Source organism: Biomphalaria glabrata, chromosome 3 (assembly GCF_947242115.1).
Source record: "Biomphalaria glabrata chromosome 3, xgBioGlab47.1, whole genome shotgun sequence".
In the NCBI taxonomy this organism is placed as follows: Eukaryota; Metazoa; Mollusca; class Gastropoda; family Planorbidae; genus Biomphalaria; species Biomphalaria glabrata.
Window position 1 is genome coordinate 49,703,177 of NC_074713.1, and position 19,149 is coordinate 49,722,325.

General features: G+C 38.8%; 1 protein-coding gene across 4 annotated transcripts in view; it reads left to right on the forward strand.

The window, feature by feature from the left end:
- LOC106055433 (cell surface glycoprotein 1-like) overlaps window positions 1-19,149 on the forward strand; it is a 53,964-nt gene that overhangs the window by 13,771 nt on the left and 21,044 nt on the right. Inside the window, exon 1 of one of the 4 annotated variants that reach the window (XM_013211689.2) lies at window positions 5,548-5,764. The exons of 1 other annotated variant lie outside the window; for it this stretch is intronic. The gene's annotated coding sequence lies outside the window, so the exon portion shown is untranslated. Of the gene's footprint in view, window positions 1-5,547; window positions 5,765-17,957; window positions 18,326-19,149 lie in introns of those variants that run through there. 2 more of the 4 variants (XM_013211690.2, XM_013211688.2) reach the window with 2 other exon arrangements.

Below are 19,149 nucleotides of genomic sequence, written 5' to 3' on the forward strand. Positions count from 1 at the left end.
ATTATTATGAAAGTCCAGTATATTTTCTATATTGAAATTATTTTGTGCAACAAACGGAAGAGCTTAGACTATATGGGTCAGGGTTCTAAAAAGTGGCCACACATATTATCAGATCGCTTTTAAAACACATAGCTTATCAACACTTCCTGTGTTTGGTACACCGGATACACCAAAGAACTGTCTATTTATAGTTTCTTTCCGCCATGTATGAAAATCTCCAGAATATAGCTCACTGGCCTAAAACATTATCTAAATATGAAACGTTAAACTTTGTATTAATTTGCCCGAGCCTGTTTTACGATTCTGTACAGTTTGACGCATTCAAATCCAACAGTTTGGAAGTGGCAATTTGGATGACCGCCCCAAAGTAAAGCGCTCAGGAAAAGGGAATATAGCGTCATTGTGATATTTTCTCTCCTGGCCTTCGGAGCCTCTGCCACACCCGAACCCTGGAGACGTATGCAATATCCATTTTAGACAAAGTCGTGTGCTGGATTTACTCAGAAAAATCTCACAAACCAGGACTCAATATTATTAAAGTCTTCCTGGCATCTATATGGTCTGCCTAGTAACATTTTTTTTTCAGTGGCGTGGCTAGGGTAGGGGAGGAAAGGGGAGAAATTGAAAATCCCCACCGGGCCCCCACTTGTGTGAGGGACCCCAAATGAGTTTTGTTACATTAAAAATTAAATATTATGCAAAATGCAATGGCCCCTAAAGAGGTCAAGCCTCCCCCACCCCCCACCCAACCCTGGGCCTCCGAACGATGGAAAATTCTTAGCTACGCCCCTGATTTTTTTTTCGCATTTTTACGGCTGGCAAAAATGTGATTAAGAAGTTTACACTTGTAGCATGTTCGGAAAAAGTAAATACAGCTCCGGAATTACGACAGTGCGTCTACCTAGGGCCTTACCCTCCACAAACTCAAAAATATACACTTTTTAAAACTAAAATACGCATATTAAATATTTTTTAAAAGTATTTTCATTCTTCATTGTATCTTTATTAAATCTTTTGAAAAAATTGTAGGGGCCTCCACAACAATCCTGCCCCGGGGCTTCCAAACACTATTAAATCCTGCCCACAAATCCTGTCCTCCTCGCATATAACACTTTTCCGCTACCCAACGTACTACCAAGGCCACCTCTGTACTGTGTTTATTTATTTATTTATAAAACGTCTTGTCGTGACTTTGCCATTTCTACATCTCCTCCACACCCTCCCCCTTACGCAATGACAAAGTTTTGGACGTGCCAACTTGACGTTCCACATCGACACAGATTATTGTCATTTCGTTGACACTGTTGTGCATGAAATGCTGACAATTGGCTGACACTAGACTAAAGGACAGATCATGTTACCACTATCTCCGTTGCTCTGTAATCCAAATGGAGGGTGGATATTACAGTGTGTGCGTGCGTGCGTGTGAAATGACACAAATGCTATACTACAATACAATTGAAATTGAAAACAAAATTGTCAGAGTTTACTATTTTATTACTTTACTTTGTCCAGTATGTAGCCAACAGCATGTTGATTTTGTCTGATGGTGGTTACACTAAGGATTTTACCTGACCGTCGATTGTTTGTTTTTTTTGGGACTGTGCGTACATTATATTGTAACTCTGCCCATCGCCGGCGCTTATGGTGCAACACTGGGCACACTGTTGAAAAAAGAGAAGCCTTCTTCAGCCTGGAGCGACAAGTAAGAACTAGGAGTCTGCAGTGCCAGAACTAGAGAAGGAAAGAGCCATCCTTCATGTTGCCTGAAAACTGGATTATGGACCTGGAGCGACACTGGGAATGTTGTCATTGGTCCTGTGTCTGGAAATTTAGGTAATGGAAGTTCACACTAATTTAAGTAACCCAGGGCGCCATAACGCACGAGTTGTTATAGGTCCCTATATATAAGCCAGGATTTTGACAAATCTGTAAGTGAGCCGGGGCACTGTAGTGTTTCAGTCCTTTAAATAAAAAACAAACAAACAACCTTTGACCCCTCCACTTGCTATTTATAGTTGTCGCGCAGTTTTGCGTCAAAAACCAAAACATTCCAGGCCCCTGTGTAAATGAGATAATTGTTTACACATGTTCAGTATGATAGATGCGTTTACTAATAACAACGCAGGATACAAGCATAGACAATAACTCTTGGTTAATGTCTTCTTTCATCTGTCTGAAGTCTCTTTTCTGGGAATAACTCTTTCTCTCTCTCTCTCTCCTCTCTCTCTCTCACTCTCTATCGCTCTCATTCTTCTCCCTAACATTGCTTCGGAAATGTGATTACTTCCGTTGTACAATTCATGTCTCCAACGAGGACCTCTAGTGACAACATACCAAGCATACTCTCCAACCAGACAGACATTCACTAGACTGGTAACGATGGGTTTAAAAATAAAATCTGGCGATTAATTATGTTACCGTTTGTATAAATCAAATAAGAACATAAAACTAAAATGTTATTTAACCTTGGTTAGGCCAATAATAGAATATATGCATCCTCTGCTTGGGACCCCTCAACTCAAGAAAACATTAAGAAACTGGAAAAAATAGAGCAGTGAGATTTATAACAAACGAATATTCACATTTGACTAGAGTAACACCTTTAGTAAAATCACTAAATTTAGAAAGCCTTCAGGACAAAAAGACTCAAAAGTAAAGTAGCAATTATACATAAAACACTGAACCATAATGTTCAAATACAAAACAAAATTTAATAAAATACTCTGAAAGACACAAAGATAAACGCACATCCCTCAACCCATATGCTAGGACAAATTTGTACAAATACTCCTTCTTCCCTAGTGCTATTAGAGCATGGAATAGGTTGCCTGAGCTAGCCAAGAAAACCAGTGACTTGGCAGAATTTAAGTCCTTGGTTAATATGCATGACTGAATGCATGACGCGTAGGACGTAATCATCTTCTTTTTTGAAGTAACGTCTGTATTATATAAGATAAGATAAGAAGGTCGTAGCTCCAATCCGCTAGTCCAACTAAACCTTTGTTAGGTGAAACACACAACAACTATGTGCCAGCCAGCATTGCGTGTAGTGGTGACACACTCGTTCAACATGGTGTTTGGGAATCGCACAGACTGGAGTGTTTGTACTAAGAATCTATTGGTGGCCCATCAGGCAGAATGTTTGGAAAAGACCCCATGCCGTGGCCCCCGCTCGGTCATCAACTTGTCAGGGCCCCCCTGGTGAAAACATTAACTACGTTTCAGCATCACTGCTCCGACCACCACCCCCCTCCTTCTGATATGTGCCAGATGGCGCCCCCCCCCCCTTACCGCCCTTCTATTTCATCACTGGACCGTCTCTCTCTTCCTGTTAACTCCCTCCCCTTTCTGCCACTCTTGCCACAAACGCTGTACTGGCCGCTTATCTTTTCTCGGCCTCTCGGCCCTGTGCACTCTTATTAGCCTGGACTCTTTCTCTTCTACTTATCTACTCCCTTCCTTCCTTCCATCTCTTGTCTGTCCGTCCCGTGAGAGAGCCCACTGGCTTGCTTCAGCCTTGAACTGACATTGCGCTAAGCATTTTTAAATGCAGTTATTTCCCTTTGCATCTCAATAACGTTGCTGATAGCTTTAAACACAGCTTATCTCATGGTCTGGTCCTAGCGCTAAACATGTCTCTTTTAGTGTCCTGCTCTATTTCTGTCTCTCTCGTTCTCACTGTCTCTTTCTCTCTCTCTGTCTCTTTCTGTCTGGTTCTCTCTGCCTCTCTCTCTCTGACTCTTTGTGTCTCTCTCTTTCTGTCTATCTTTTTGTCTCGTTCTGTCTGCCTCTCTCTCTCTGACTCTTTCTGTCTCTCTCTTTCTGTCTATCTCTATCTGTCTCGTTCTCTCTATTTCTCTCTTTCTGTCTCTCTTTCTGTCAGTTTGTCCCTCTCTTTCTATCTGTCTCGCTCTCTCTTTCAGTGTCTCTCTTTTTCTGTCTCTCTTTTTGTCTTGCTCTCTCTATTTCTCTCTTTCTGTCTCTTTGTCGCTCTCTTTCTATCTCTCATTTCTCGCTCTCTCTGCCTCTCTCTTTCTGTATCTATCTGTCTCGCTCTCTCTTTCTGTGTCTCTCTGTTTCTGTTTCTTTGTCTCTCCCTTTGTCTCGTTCTCTCTGTCTGTCTCTTTCTTTCTCGCCTTCTCTATTTCTCTATTTCTGTTTCTGTCTCTCTTCTGTATCATTGTCTTTCTCTTTCTGTCTCTTTTTCTATATCTCTTTTTTCCTTTGTCCCTCTCTCTCTCTATTTCTCTGTATCTATATTTCTGTCTCTTTGCCTCTCTTTCAGTCTCTCTCTTTTTTGTATTTCTTTCTTTCTCTCTTATTTGTCTCTTATTTGTTTCTCGTTCTGTCTCTTTCTCACTTTTGTTTTCTCTCTCTCTCTGTTAGTTAAGTCTTCTCCCCATAAACGCATCTAGTCTCTTAAGTTCCTGTACGTATGTAATGTTGAATCCTTCAGTTTCCTCTCATTCTTGATTAGTTTCAAACTATTTCAGGCCCGCATTGAACTCTTTGTCTACTCCATGCTTCTTACCTTCTAGATCACATTCTCTTTCTTTCTACCACATTCTTGGTAGCTCTTCCCTACTCCCTACAGTAAGTCGTTACCACAGAGGCAGAGTGGACTTGTGTAAATATTTATGTCCAGAAGCATCACTTCGCCCAACAAATTACTTCCAGTCCAGGGATTATATAAATGTGTAGGCCAGTGCTTTGTGGCTAAATTTAAAAGACTACGTCACATCTTTGTTACCTTATATCACCTCAATATCTGGGGTTTAAACCAAGCCGCTGGCATCCCTTGCTGCCTTGATGAGGATTTGGGTATCAGTCCTCTATGTTTTTTCCCCCAAACTTTTTTTCTAATGTAGGCAATTATTTTAAAACTTTATTTAAGGTTGAGTTCAATAAGCATAGCTAATATATCTACAATACATTTAACGTAACGCTATCATACATAAAATGATCTAAGATCTTATCAACTTAAAATGACACACTAGTTTTGTCAGTAGCATATAACGATGTTATATCAACGTAACATCGCACATTAGATGTGTGAATAGCATGTTTCAGTATTATATCAGCTTAAAACCACACATTAGATGTGTGAATAGCACGTACCAGTCTAGTATCAGCTTAAAATCACACATAAGTTGTGTCATTAGCATATCTCCATCTTTTACCAACTTAAAATCACACATTAGATGTGTGATTAGCATATATCTATGTTATATCAACTAAACCTTAAATCACAAGACTTCAACAATTAGTTGTTATCTTCCATGACCCCCCCCCCCTCTTTCCACTATTGCCCACTCACTATCCACGTGATCACACTGAAGCCCTCTCTCCCCTGCTCTCTCTCTCATCCACATTCTCGCTGAACTCACCAGTCTACATCTAGCCCCCCCCCCCCCCATCGCTTTCTACAACAGCATACCCATCCCTTCTCATAATCGTATTCCTCCTCACCATCTACACGATATCACAACGACGTGTGTGTGTGTGTGTGTGTGTGTGTGTGAGGTATGTGTGTGTGTGTGGAGGGGTGTTAGCGCGCGCTGTTGGTATGTGTACATCTCCGTAGTCCAGACTGGCATATGTCCTGGCCAGGGAGAGTCAGAAAAGAGAAGTCAAACTTTTTTTAAACGTTACATTCCTGACCTTGTACCACAAAACGCGGCGCTCACATTGTGGAGGATATATACATCTCACTTCACTAAGTCCATCTCCATTTAGAGTTGATATCTCGATATACTTTACGGTAAGACTTTTATTTATTTTTTGTCTGTATAACGACATCTTTTATTTAGGCTACTAACCTAACTAACCCTTTATTTTACTCTAGACTGTATACTCTATTTAAGTCTATTTGCTCTCCTCGAAGTGTATATAATATAGTGTTCAAGTGTTGTTTTTATGTACGCTCGTTCAGACATGAAGATATTACGCCCTAGCCAGACTTCCCGCAGGAGGGCAGGGGATGGCAGCGGGCGGGGGTTCAAACTTGGGACAATCGCGTGATCACAGCTTGGAACAAATACCAAACTTGTCAGTCGCAATGCATCGAGAGCGACATTGAGGTGGGGGGCGGTAAAAGTTACAGGGGTGGTTAGGTAAAGGCCCTGCAAAGGTCTAAAAATGACATAAATTAGATCTAAGAATTTGAACAACAAAGTTTGTGCTCACTTTATACAAAGCAATGCTTTACTTTAGTCTTTACCCGTCTACCGCTTCCCCACCCTCTACTATGAATCACGTGATCGTGATACCGCTGTTATGTTACAAAAGTGTCACACTGGCTACACTATATAGCTTAGGCTTTCTTTTTTGTTCCATTGTTATTAGAAAGAGATCTTCCTCTTTTCATTTGTTTTTCTAACATAGTTCTGTAGGTTCTCATTATATCGCCACCACATTTCTCTAAATCTCTTTCTCTTCTTTATATCATTGAACGTAACTCTGGTCGTCAAATTAAAAGATTAAAACAAAGTGCAGACTACTTTGATTATCCTTAAATAGGAAAATCCACAGATGTTTAAACAATTGAATGGAATTTAAAAAACAACAACTATTGTGTAAATAAGCTGTCTCTTACAAATACCCATAACAATTAAAATGTTCAGATAGCCTGTTGGTTTTGCTTTTCGATACCACAGTTTTCTTGTTTTCATTGTCATTGTTTGCAGCCAAGTGATGTAAAAACTGAGATTTGATTGTTATCTAACTGCAACTTTATACATAAAATTAGTTTTCAATTCCTTGAACGAAATGAAATATTAGCACTATAAGTAGTGTAGATCTAGTTGTATTTGAGCAAGTATGTAGTAGTAAGTGGATAAACACAAAAACAAAACAAAACAAAAACTGAGTTTACCCAGAACAGAACGCGCAGATGTACCGGTGACTTGTGAAAGATTTGAGAAGGGAGATAAGATGAGCATGAACTGTATCTGTTTTCTTTAATGTACATCTTAATTGTCGTCTAGGGGGAGATAATATATGCGTTGCTTACAATTCTTAAAGCTGTTAACATATTGAACAAAATCGTCTAGATCTAGACTCTACCATCGAATGCTTGTTTTTTTTTTAATTAATATTTTGTTAATATATATATTTTTTCTTGACAACACATTTGCCAAGTCTGACTGTCAAACATAGGTCAGTGTGTTGGATTCCATAGTTTACAGTTTATAGATCCATTCTATATTTAGATTTGTTTACCACACTGCAATAGATTTGAAAGATGAATTAGTCTTACTTTGGGATCTAAAGGACTGACATTTAGTGAAATAAAGTGGGTTGGTCGTTGTGTTGGCCATTGTAGCTATTGATCTTTACATCAACTGCCCCATTGGTCACAAGGCCTGACAGTGGATCATGCTTTACTGTAGATAGTACTAACCAGTGAAAGTCAATTACATTTACCTATCCCTAAGTCTGTTGGACCGTTGGGGCACCATGCAAGATTTGTCGACCGTCTTTCTCCATTTTTCTCTGCCTTAGTTAGAACCTCTTTCCATGGCAGGCTCGTCCATTCTTTTATGTTTTCTTCCCTTCGCTTTCTCTGTCTGCCTCTTCTTCTTTATCCTGGTACTGTTCCCTGAAGGAAGGTCGTTGCGAGCCCCGAAGACCTTGTAATATGGTCAAAGTCAATAGGACGTTAATTAAATAAAAAGTTCCAGTATCAAAGATAGTGACCTTCACACTTCAATAATCAACACAATATTAATAATAGTAATAACAAACGTAATGTAGGTACAGGGCGCTACAATTACATAGCAGGCATAAACACTAAGAGTTAAAATGACAAACTAATCTTTCAAAGTTTGGAACAGATAGGTCTTTATGTGGAGCGAGTTCCAAACCTTACATTAGTATAGAGGCATGAACATTCATATATATATATATATGATCAATTCACTATATATCTTTTATTGTTGTCTTAACCTTATATTGGTAGACACACACTCAAATAAAATTACATTTATTGTATGAATGGAAGCTTGTAAGAGGAGGAGTAAGAGAGGAGAGAGAGAAGGAGGAGGGCAGAGTTGGAGTAAGAGAGGGAGAGAGAGAGGAGAGAGAGAAGGAGGAGGGCAGAGTTGGAGTAAGAGAGAGAGAGAGAGAGAGAGAGAGAGAGAGATGAGATATCCATCGTACTGAGACATTCCTATCTCCCGAAACTGTCAGGCTCCTCCTCAACGCCCCCCCTCCCTCCTGTGTGTTCACTTACTGGCTTGAACATCTGTTGTGTCCATTTAAAGCTCAGGCACCTCCCTTTCCTCACCCACCCTTTCCTCTCTGTCCTTTTTTTTTTTTAAATTTTGTGTTGTGTCTTGTTGTGGTGTAGAATGTGATCTCTCAGCCTTGACCTAGTCTACATACCAGACACACACACAGTGACACACACAGAGACACACACAGAGACACACACAGAGACACACACACAGTCTTGGGACTTAAATTCCACATTTGACTTTTTAAAAAAAATAAATTGGCCACAAGTTTTTAATGTGAACTCCTCAAACTTTCATCTGAAATAAACAAATCATGGAACTATACTAAAATAAATATATCTAAACCTACATGGCACATCAAGGATATACATTACATAGGTCAGGGCTCAGGACTATATAGGCATATATATATATATATATACAGTGCTTTTTTTTTTGTAAATCAATAGGTTCCGGTACTCAATGATTAGGTGCCGGCCGGTACTCAGTAGTTGATTGCCTAACTACTAAAAATTAATAATACACGTTAAAATACAAGAAAAGTAATTTTTTTTTTCAAAAAGATGCCGGTACGCCGTACCGGTGCGTACCATCACAAAAAAAGCACTGTATATATATAGAGAGAGAGAGCTTATTGCAGGCGCAATGTAAAAGTTTAGACAGTTGCAGAGGCTCGCGGCCATTTTTTAAAATCAAGGCTGGTTATGAGCCTAATTAGCACTTGCTCATTAGAGGGTCTCTTTGGACAATACCACCGACATGTGTAATGGTTATGGTTAATAGTTGTCCTAACCACATAATATCCGCGTAAAACGCTGGCTTCAAGAATGGGTGAACTCGACTTCCGGTGCGTTAAGAATCTTATCTATTTGAGTTGGTGTCTCTTATAAATATATTACGTTCGATATATTCCATCTAGTTGTTCATGTTAATTTTAGATAAAAGTCTTACTCAGATTCATTTTCCTGGCTGAAGAGAAATCGGTTCATATTCGAATGTCTTTTAGAATCACCTTCACCTATCCTTTGGTCGAGCCTCTCTGTCTATGGCCTTGGATAGAACCTCTTTCAATGACAAATCTGTCCATACTTTTATGTTGTCTTCCCATCGCTATCTCTGTCTGCCTCTTCTTCTTCTCCTGTTACTGTTCCCTGAAGTAACATCTTTGCGAGCCTTGTGATATTGGCATAGAGTTTAGTTTGAGTTATTTGACAGTAGTTAGCAGGTGGTCGTGGTGTCTTAATAGCCGTTGTAATCCTGTCTCTAGTCTCTTCGTTTGTGATGCAGTCTTTGTATGTGATATCTAGGTTCTTTCTGTGTATGTGATATCTAGGTTCTTTCTTTGTATGTGATATCTAGGTTCTTTCTGTGTATGTGATATCTAGGTTCTTTCTGTGTATGTGATATCTAGGTTCTTTCTGTGTATGTGATATCTAGGTTCTTTCTGTGTATGTGATATCTAGGTTCTTTCTGTGTATGTGATATCTAGGGTCTTTCTGTGTATGTGATATCTAGGTTCTTTCTGTGTATGTGATATCTAGGTTCTTTCTGCGTATGTGATATCTAGGTTCTTTCTGTGTATGTGATATCTAGGTTCTTTCTGTGTATGTGATATCTAGGTTCTTTCTGTGTATGTGATATCTAGGTTCTTTCTGTGTATGTGATATCTAGGTTCTTTCTTTGTATGTGATATCTAGGTTCTTTCTGTGTATGTGATATCTAGGTTCTTTCTGTGTATGTGATATCTAGGTTCTTTCTGTGTATGTGATATCTAGGTTCTTTCTGTGTATGTGATATCTAGGTTCTTTCTGTGTATGTGATATCTAGGTTCTTTCTTTGTATGTGATATCTAGGTTCTTTCTTTGTATGTGATATCTAGGTTCTTTCTGTGTATGTGATATCTAGGTTCTTTCTTTGTATGTGATATCTAGGTTCTTTCTGTGTATGTGATATCTAGGTTCTTTCTGTGTATGTGATATCTAGGTTCTTTCTGTGTATGTGATATCTAGGTTCTTTCTGTGTATGTGATATCTAGGGTCTTTCTGTGTATGTGATATCTAGGTTCTTTCTGTGTATGTGATATCTAGGTTCTTTCTGTGAATGTGATATCTAGGTTCTTTCTTTGTATGTGATATCTAGGGTCTTTCTGTGTATGTGATATCTAGGTTCTTTCTGTGTATGTGATATCTAGGTTCTTTCTGCGTATGTGATATCTAGGTTCTTTCTGTGTATGTGATATCTAGGTTCTTTCTGTGTATGTGATATCTAGGTTCTTTCTGTGTATGTGATATCTAGGTTCTTTCTGTGTATGTGATATCTAGGTTCTTTCTTTGTATGTGATATCTAGGTTCTTTCTGTGTATGTGATATCTAGGTTCTTTCTGTGTATGTGATATCTAGGTTCTTTCTGTGTATGTGATATCTAGGTTCTTTCTGTGTATGTGATATCTAGGTTCTTTCTGTGTATGTGATATCTAGGTTCTTTCTTTGTATGTGATATCTAGGTTCTTTCTTTGTATGTGATATCTAGGTTCTTTCTGTGTATGTGATATCTAGGTTCTTTCTTTGTATGTGATATCTAGGTTCTTTCTGTGTATGTGATATCTAGGTTCTTTCTGTGTATGTGATATCTAGGTTCTTTCTGTGAATGTGATATCTAGGTTCTTTCTGTGTATGTGATATCTAGGTTCTTTCTGTGTATGTGATATCTAGGTTCTTTCTGTGTATGTGATATCTAGGTTCTTTCTGTGTATGTGATATCTAGGTTCTTTCTGTGTATGTGATATCTAGGGTCTTTCTGTGTATGTGATATCTAGGTTCTTTCTGTGTATGTGATATCTAGGTTCTTTCTGTGAATGTGATATCTAGGTTCTTTCTTTGTATGTGATATCTAGGTTCTTTCTGTGTATGTGATATCTAGGTTCTTTCTGTGTATGTGATATCTAGGTTCTTTCTGTGTATGTGATATCTAGGTTCTTTCTGTGTATGTGATATCTAGGTTCTTTCTGTGTATGTGATATTTAGGTTCTTTCTGTGTATGTGATATCTAGGTTCTTTCTGTGTATGTGATATCTAGGTTCTTTCTGTGTATGTGATATTTAGGTTCTTTCTGTGTATGTGATATCTAGGTTCTTTCTGTGTATGTGATATTTAGGTTCTTTCTGTGTATGTGATATCTAGGTTCTTTCTGTGTATGTGATATCTAGGTTCTTTCTGTGTATGTGATATCTAGGTTCTTTCTGTGTATGTGATATCTAGGTTCTTTCTGTGTATGTGATATCCAGGTTCTTTCTGTGTATGTGATATCTAGGTTCTTTCTGCGTATGTGATATCTAGGTTCTTTCTGTGTATGTGATATCTAGGTTCTTTCTGTGTATGTGATATCTAGGTTCTTTCTGTGTATGTGATATCTAGGATCTTTCTGTGTATGTGATATCTAGGTTCTTTCTGTAGCAGCTCGGTTCCATGGCTAGGATCCTCCTCTGTAGATCTGCAGTCAGCGTCCAAGATTTGCAAGCGTCCAAGAATGCGGCCATGACCTTGGAGCACATCAGTCGGATTCGAGTCTCGAGGGCTATACTTTTGTCTCTCCAGATTGTTTTGAGTTTTGCAAGTGCTGCTGGGAAATTAAAATAAGTTAAATTCCTCCCAACTTTTGAAATACGATTTTATAAAAATCAATCCTTACTCTATGATAAACAGACATTCAAATTTTATGTGTCATTAGAAAAAAATGATAATTAGAAATTGGCAGAATCGGAATCGAACCCACGACATTCGCTTTATTAGTACGACGCTCTAACAACTTAGCTACCAGACATGGTACTTGTGATTTTGACAGAAGTGTTAGTTAGTAGAAGGGATTAAATTCGGTTTCTTTCCGTGGCTCCCACACAAACACTTCAGTGCTAACGCGCTGTAAATAAACAGAAAAAAAAAAGTTCTGTATAGGCCTACAATATAAACTCACAGAATGAGCTAAATGTTTAGTGTTAACTCTTGTTAGAGGGTCCGCGTTTATTTATAACAAACTCTTATCTTGGCGAGTGCCGTACAAAGTGATGTTATTTTTAGCACTCTCACCCCTTCCCCCAAAGTGTACATAAAATGAAAAAAACTTGCAAGGTTGCTTGGACTAAGACTTCAGCGATTCTCAAACTTTCACTCGAGGGTTGTGTTACTATAATGTCGTGTTTTGCACTTCCATCACCAGCACCTTAAGCCATTTCGTTGTCTAACAATCCATCAGAACCCAAAATGAAGTCATTTCGTTGTCTGGAAATCCACCAGCACCCAAAGCAAGTCATTTCGTTGTCCGACGATCCTCCATAATATTATAGTTCCCTTTCAGACCTTCTGGTCTATAGGGCAGATGATGTAAAGGTCATCTGTTTCTGTGGCCTACGGTTAACGAGGGTGTCATGTGGCCAGCACAACGACCAACCGCCTTTACTTTTCCCTAATTAATGTCAGGTACCCATTAGAGCTGGGTGGACTCAGAGGCGCCCGAAGATTCCGAAATTAGAAATCCCAGTCTTCACCAGGATTCGAACCCCGGTCCCCGGTAAAGCCAAGAGCTTTACCGCTCAGCCACCGCGTCTCCTCCATAATATTACGTTGTACTTATCACAACTCGAGTTTATTTTTTATACTAAATACAGATAAACAATGCCCATTGGATATTTTTTACAACTGTATTGTTGATGGTAAACATAGCTCTAAGTATGTACATACGCTTATATTATGTGTCATTAATATTCAGAACTATCAATTTAATAACATTTAAGCGCCTTTTATAGAGTGGAAGAATTTAAGTTCCAGTTCTCTCTGTCTAGATTTCACTTTCTCTATCCCAGTAACTAATTCTTTGCACACAAAATCTTTGAAAAACAAAACCTTTATGACATTGCGATGTTTTATTTTAAATTGAATGAACACAATTAGTCAGAATGGAAAATAATCAATGCTCATTGAAGATGTGGAAAACAGTTGATTCTCTCCCCTTGATTTTATTTTTAAACAATAGCTATTTAGAAAAGTGGATACATACTCTGTTAAGTGTAATCTTTGTTTAAACAGTCATTTATTAAGTATGGTAAAGAACTCGGCCAGATAACTGAGGTGACCTCCCTCGGTCATTTAACTGTTGTCTCGTGTTGGATGCATGTCCGTTTAATTTGTGAATCTCCTCAACTCCAGGCACCGGTCAGTGGACTGTGCATTGGGGTCAGGCAAGCCCACCGAGATGAATGTTGGCTGTGGATCAGGACTTGGGAGATAGGAAGATAGTTTGACATCGACGGGAAGGAGGGGGGGTGTTGAGACAGAGAGTAATGTGAGACCAGTGTAGAGAGACAAGAGGTGGGGGGGGGGGGTGTGGGAGGCAGTGAGATAGATGTGGTCAGTTCCACCGAGTGAGACTACAGGAAACAGTAACACAAGTTGACATTGATATTAAAACGGATGTCTCTGGTGCGTAGCAGAACTGGAGTAGATGTCCAGGCTTTAGGCGCGAAACTGTTTCAAAGTGACTCCAAGCCTATGAATTATAGGGAGAGAAAGTCATTTGTACATGATAACTTCTAGATACGTCATCTCTCTCACCCCCCCTCTCTCTTTCTCTCTCTCTCTTTAATATATATAGATATATACATACAGGGTCGACCTTTGGCCACTGCAACCAATACGGCCGCAGTGGGCCCCACACTTTCATAGGCCCCGCACTAATTCTAGTTGTAAATTATTAAATTAAACTATTATAACTTATAACAGGGTTTCCGCGGCCTCCTGATTTTTCAGGAGCTCCTGCAAATCTCCTGAAATCATACAAAATCTGTAAGAAAAATAGACGAAATTGTCATATTGGGATGTCATTCAATTACTTGAAGTCAAAATTCACGAAGATAGATTGAACAATTTGGCAATTCTTGCTGTTGCTATTGAGCTTGATCTATGAACGAAACAGAATTTTGATGATATACTGTATGACCTCGCTACACGCAAGGCTCGTAAAGTTAATTCGATCGTGATTTTGTACTTAGTAAAGAATGAATAAAATGCAGAGAAGAATGTATTTTCAAATACACAATTTTAATTTCCACTTATTATCCTTATACCTATCCAGACTGTGCCCCATGCAATCCGTTTCGCATAGGGCCCCGCAATTGTTAGTGCCGGCCCTGTATAAATAAATAAATAAATAAATATATATATATATATATATATATATATATATATATGGCTCCTTTTGTCTCGAAAGGCAATGGATGCGCCCAAATGAGTCACTGGTTTTGGCTTAATCTTGACACGGGGCAGAATCTGGTGTGGCTAATCAAGCCAATTCTAGAACGGCAGACTTTGCCACAATTCATACATGTGTATGCCTCTGATTCAGGGCTAGCGGACAGGGCAGCTTTCTTTTTTTTTCCCTCTTGATTAAGGCTGCTTCAATTCTTTTGTTCTCAGCAAGGGTTGTCCCAGCACGCACAGTCTGTCTCCATGCACTCCGGTCTTTGGCTATGTTTTCCCACATACTTTCGCTGATGCCAGTGGCTCTCATGTCTCGCTTGCAGACATCTCTATATGTTAGTCTTGGGCGGCCCTTGGGTCTGACTCTTTCCACAAGCTCAGCATATAAGATATCTTTCGGGATTCTACAATCTGGCATGCGGGTGACATGTCCGAGCCAGCGTAATCTTCTTTGTGTCAGGAGAGCATACATGCTGTTCATATTGGCTAATCTCAAAACTTCCTGATTGGAGACATGGTCACTCCAAGAGGTGCCCATTATGCGTCTCAGGCAGCGCAAGTGGAAACTATTCAATCTGTGCTCTTGGTACATGTATGTTGACCAGCTTTCACTGCCATAAAGGAGAGTGCTCATAACACAGGCGTTGTAGACTAGGATTTTGGTCGCTGTGGTCAATTTACCATTTTCCCAGACGCGCTTGGAGAGTTTTGCCAATGCTGTGGTAGCTAAGTCTAGGTTACTGACAATTGTTGAACCCAAGAAGGTAAATTTCTGCACCACTGAAATGGTGTGGTTCCCATATATATATATATATATATATATATATATATATATATATATATATATATATATATATATATATATATATATATATATATATATATATATATATATATATATATATAAAGTCTGTTAGTGTGAAAATAAAGACTAAGACTAAGACTGCTTTATTGATCCTTACGGAAATTTGTTGTGATTACAAGGACTCGTTTCTCATATAAAGACAACACAACAGAAACATACACATAAATACAACAGACAACATGAAGAGTTCATTCAGCGACTACACACAGGTATCTTGGTGCATTTCATGTTCCCTGATCAATGAGTGGCGGTGATAGAGTCTGACCGAGTGAGGTACGAACGAGTTTTTGTACCGCTCCGTTCTTGTTTTGATTGACAGCAGTCGCCCACTTCGCGACGACCTGGCGTAGTTCTGATGGAGCGGGTGGCCGTTGTCTTCCAAGATTTTTTCGATTTTTCTTAGGCACGTTTGTTCAAAAAGTTCCTTTAAATGTGGTAATGTTGTGAGTGTAATTTTTGATGCTTTTTTAATGATGTTTTCTAGACGTTGCAACAGTTTAGATGAGGCGTTGCCTTGCCAACAACTTATTCCGTATGTTAGCAGATTTTGTACAGTTGCGCCGTAAAATGTCTCAAGGATCTTCTTGTTTAATTTAAAACTGTTGAGTTTGTATAGAAAAAAGAGTCGCTGGGCTGTTTTCTTTGTCAGAGTTCCAAGGTGGTCTTCCCATGAAAGCTTGTTGTTGATGATAACGCCTAGATATTTATATGCCTTTACTTGTTCTATAGATGTAGTGTTTATTTGCAGTTCACGTATAGTTTGTTTTTTCTTTCTAAAATCTATTATAAGTTCTTTAGTTTTTGTTACATTCAGTTCTAGAAAGTTGTCGGTGCACCAGTTTGTAAACTCTTCTATCGAGCTTCGATACTGAGTTTCGTCTCCTGAAATAAGACCGACTATGGCAGTATCATCAGCGAATTTAATGAGTTTAACTGAGTCATAGATGCTTCTTATGTCATTAGTGTAAAGAGTGTATAGTACAGGAGAAAGTACATAACCTTGTGGAGCACCCGTACATAGTACTCGAGTTGACGATTTGGTGTTGTTGACTTTAACATACTGGGGCCGTTGGGTTAAAAAGTTTAGAACCCATGCTTGTAAGTAAGGGCTTACATTTAAGTTACTCAGTTTGTTTATCATTAGATGTGGCTGTATGGTATTGAAAGCCGAGGAGAAATCTACGAAGAGGACTCGTGCGTAGGTTTTGGGTATATCGAGATGCTTATAAAGATGGTCCAAAAGCAATAGAATGGCATCCTCAGTTCCTCTAGCTGCTTTGTATGCAAATTGGTGAGGGTCTAGGCTGTTATTGACTTTTGCTACAAGTTGTTTAAGCATATATTTTTCAAAACATTTCATAACAATAGGTGTTAGTGCTACTGGGCGGAAATCATTTAAGCAATCTATTTTTGGTTTCTTACGCACTGGTATGATTTCTGAAGTTTTCCAGATGTTTGGAATTACGCACGTTTGCAATGACTGGTTAAAGATATGACAGAAGATAGAAGAAATTTGCTCCGCACATAGCTTGATCAGCTTGCCACTAATTTTGTCTGGTCCAGAAGCTTTTGTTACGTCTACTCTTTTAAATAACAAGGTCACTTCATCCTCAGTTACAAAATTGACGTAGGGCTCTTGTTTTCCTTTGGACAGAGTGTTGAAAGGAGAAACTTAAAAGATTCTTTATATTACAAAAATCTATATGAACATAGCACACATTAAATCAGGGGCGTAGCTAGGAATTAGCCATCATTTGGGGGCTTGAACTCTTTGGGGGCTCCTGCATTTTCATTAATATTATCGAATTCTCCCACTCCCTCCCCCACCCTAGCTACGCCACTGTATTAAATATCTTGTAGATGTGCTCACAAAGAAGCACCATCTTGTTTCCCCCCTCTTTCAAGAAACTAAACACTACCTGTACTAAACTTGGGATTTGAACCACTGGCCACAAACATAGGCCTACACGTTTTCTTGCTATTCTTTTAGCACATCAGATTTGAGCCCTTTGAATCCTTTTTTAGCTCCTACCTTCTCAACTCTGTTATATTTCTTCACTCTACAACTTATCTTAAAAAGTTCTCCCTGGAGGGCGGGTTTCCGTTTCAACATAGTAAGCAGTGCCCTTATTCAAGTAGATGAAGGCCGTGGGAAGTACTTTTGTGGAGGTCCCAACCCTCTATTGAAGCTTAGAAAAAAAGTATCTTAATTCTAGATTATTTTTCTTCTTTTGTTCCTAAGGGCGCATATTTTAAAAGTTTTAAATTGAAGCCCTTGGCTGCTATACTGTCGTAAATCCGGCCCTGTTTGTAAGCTTTTATATTCTCCTACTTAGATCTAGGCAATGCTGAGTGAAGTTCGATAAGCGCAATGTATTTTTGTCCCCTTTTAGACACACTTAGGGGAAGTAATTACTTCTTCAATAATCTTGTTTTGTTTTTTTAACAGTTTCATTCATTGCGTTGATTCCGCTAGCTAATCTAATCTGTCAAAGCAAATAAATATCTTCCAACGAATAATTATCCACAGACGATAGTTGGGTCACAGGTCAACAGCTCTTGTTTACCAGATGTGAGGCCAGAGTGTTTCAAGCGTTGTCGGCCAACGTTTGTTCAGCGGACAATCTCATAGTGTTTGTGTATTCACTGACTAACTGCTTCGAAAAGATCAGCTTGCGCTTTGCAACTGTAGCCTAACTGGCATGTTTTGTTTTTTTTTCCTTCCGCGCAGCTCATCAGCGAGTTTATTTGTGTCTGTGTTGGTGGCCAGAGAATTATCAGCGAGAGAAAACATTTGAACGAAAATTCACATTCCACCGAGGAGGAATTTAATTTATTATCACAATTAACAAGCTCTCAACAGTAATTAGATATCTAATTACAGGGAAAAAAATTTCAGACCGTAAGTTACATTTGTAATTCTTTGTGTGGGAGTGTCAACTCTGAAATTAAATTTCTGATAAGTTACAAAGGTATGGATTTTTTTTTTGTGTGTGGAAAGTTTTGGAAACATAAGGAAGAATTGTTTAATTAGTAAAATGGCTAATTAAAGTCGGTGGTGTAAAGCAGGCCATTTTTTTTTTAAATTATGTTTACGCCATACTTAAAAGTTATGTAGATCTAGATCTATAGTTATCATTATTTTTATTGTCTTTTATCTCCATCGCCGTCTGACTCTCTTTTCGAATATCTGGTCTGTGTGGTAGCATTAACGTTAGGCCTACAATATTGATCGAGCCTCGATTCTAAATGCTCGAGCTTTGCTTAAAAAATGTGTTGAGGCTGTTGAGATTTACTTGTGTGTATGTGGTGGTGTCGATGTGTGTCTGTTATGACAGCTGTGTGTGTGTCCAATGAGATTTAGATATCCATAGATCTGTATATTTTTTTTACTTTAAAGTTTAAGACTCCATAAGCCGCTTTTAAAAACGCGCTCGAGGAACGTCAATATACAATTAAAATGTCGGCACCCCTATGAATGTTGGTGGGCGCCTGTGTGTAACACCTGTCTTTTAGTGAGTTTTAATGTTTTCTGTGTAGAATGTAGCACTACTTTATGACGTTATAATGTGAACATTCGTCATTACAACTGCTACATATGCATGTGAGACGTGGAAGTCATCTGTCGAAATTGAGAAAAGACTAAATGTAGCTCAACAAAAATGGCTGAGACGGATTTTGGGAGTCAGTTACACAGATTGGGTCTCAAACAAGGAAATCATGTGCCGAACTGGGAGTCAAACACTTAGTGAGGTTGTGACAGAGCGTCGCATGAGGTTTGCGGGACATGTTCTAC